Below are 2,583 nucleotides of genomic sequence, written 5' to 3'. Positions count from 1 at the left end.
CAAAAATACAAGTTTCGACCATAAGACTCATAAACACAACTTAACATTTCAAAACCCTAGGTTAATCATCTTTGAGTCCTCATGACCCATACTTACCCAAAACCCCCAAATCGCTAACAAATGGGTTTTATGTTCATCTATAACCCAAACCCTAACCCTCAAACAATTAAAACAAGGAAATCAAGGTTAAGACTTACCACTACAATCAAAATGTAGCTAGTGAGGAGATGAACAACTTTAATACTCGAGCTCTAACCCGAAACAAGCTTCTTCCTCTCCGATTTGAGCTTTCTCACACAAGAATCACTCTCTCTCTCTCTAGAATTTAAGTGGAAGAGGTTTGGTGGTTGTAAATGGAGTAAATGATGCTCCAAAACTGATCTAGGGCTTTAAATTCGGCCCCCACGTGAAATTACCAAAATACCCATTTAAATATCTAAAAACAAGACAGCTGGCCCGCCAGTTCATTTGGACGGCGTCCAAACTCCCTGGACGGCGTCCAGTCCTTCACACTGGGATGACGTCCCACCCTTCTGGACGGCGTCCCAACCTACTGAGCAAACAGGATCTTACAACTCTCCCCCACTTGAACCGGATTGTGACCTCGCGATCCAAGCCGCATGACAAGCAGGAAGATACACTAAAACAAACTCTTCGGGCTCCCAAGTCAACTCGAAACCTATACTACGACGCCATTGAACTTTAAAAGTTCTCACCTCCTTATTCCTCAATCTTTTCACCTTTTCATTGAGTATAGCAACCGGCTCCTCAATATACTCTAACTTGTTGTTTAGCTCAATTTCGTCTAATGACACCCATGAAGAATCATCCGCAAGACACTTACGGAGATGGAAAACATGAAATGTATTATGGATCCCCGCAAGTTCTTTGGGTAATTCCAAACGATATGCAACTTCACCAACCCGAGCTAGGATTTTAAATGGGCTAATAAATCTAGGAGCTAACTTTCCCCGTTTTCGAAACCGAATAATACCTTTCCATGGCGAAACCTTAAGCATCACCATGTCACCTTCTTGGAATTCGATCATTCGCCTACGTTTGTCGGCATACGACTTTTGTCTATCTTGCGCCTTTTTCAAATGAGCCCGAATGATATCAATCTTGCTATTCGTCTCTAAAACCAAATCGGTACTCTCGATTTTCCTTTGACCCACTCCACCCCAACAAATCAGGGTTCGACACCTTCGCCCATAAAGCATCTCATAAGGTGGCATCCCGATACTAGTATGATAACTATTATTGTACGAGAATTCCACCAAAGGTAGGTGCTCATCCCAACTACCACCGAAATCAATAATACACACCCGTAACATATCCTCCAATGTTTGATTCATACGTTCGGTTTGACCGTCCGTTTCAGGATGATACGCCGTGCTCAATTTCAATTGTGTACCCATATCTTCATGAAACTTTTCCCAAAACCGAGATGTAAAACGAGTATCTCGATCCGAAATAATAGATATAGGAACCCCATGTCTCGATATCACTTCCTTGATGAAAAATTTAGCCAAGGTCTCCGACGATATCGCTTCCCGAATGGGAAGAAACAAAGCACTTTTCGTCAATCGATCAACTATCACCCAAATCGAATCAAATTGGGTTCTCGCCGTTTTAGGTAACTTTGTGATGAAATCCATGGTAATGTGCTCCCATTTCCACTTCGGGATTTCTAACGGTTGTAATTTACCATATGGCTTTTGGTGTTCGGCTTTAACTTGCAAACACGTGACGCATTTCTCAACATACTTAACAACATCATGTTTCATACCCGGCCACCAATACTCCTTCCTTAAATCAAGATACATTTTCGTCGCGCCCGGATGAATAGAATACTTTGACTTATATGCTTCATCAAGTAGCACTCGTCGATAATCCCCCATCTTAGGAACCCACACCCTTCTTTGAAAGGACAACAAACCAACCGAGCCTGAAGTAATAAACTCCGATTGTCCTACAATTCGTTCTTCGTGTTTGTTGTGAACGTAAGCTTCTATTTGAATCTTACCAAGTTTTACAAGAAAATCGTTAGTAATAATCATACGTAACAATCCCAATCGTAACGCCGGATGTTGACTCTTTCGACTTAACGCATCCGCGACCACATTCGCCTTGCCCGGATGATAAAGTATTTCACAATCATAATCTTTTACCACATCCATCCACCTTCATTGGCGATAATTCAAATCTCGTTGGTTAAAGACATGTTTCAAACTCTTATGATCCGAATAAATCGTACTCTTGACACCATACAAGTAGTGGCGCCAAATTTTCAACGCATGAACCACCGCCGCCAATTCAAGATCATGAGTCGGATATCTTTTTTCGTGTTCCTTTAATTGTCGAGAGGCGTAAGCGATGACTTTACCTCTTTGCATTAGAACCCGAGCCCATTTAGAGAAGCATCACAATAAACCGTCATGTCTTCCACACCTTCCGGCAACACTAACACCAGAGCTTGACACAACTTCTCTTTTAACAATTGAAAAGCAATTTCTTGCTCGTTCTCCCAATTATACCTCGTGTAGTGACCCGAACTTTTCCATGTTTATATATATTAATTGA

The sequence above is a fragment of the Rutidosis leptorrhynchoides genome, chromosome 3 (assembly GCF_046630445.1).
Source record: "Rutidosis leptorrhynchoides isolate AG116_Rl617_1_P2 chromosome 3, CSIRO_AGI_Rlap_v1, whole genome shotgun sequence".
NCBI classification, from domain to species: Eukaryota; Viridiplantae; Streptophyta; class Magnoliopsida; order Asterales; family Asteraceae; genus Rutidosis; species Rutidosis leptorrhynchoides.
Note: the sequence above shows the minus strand (reverse complement) of the source record.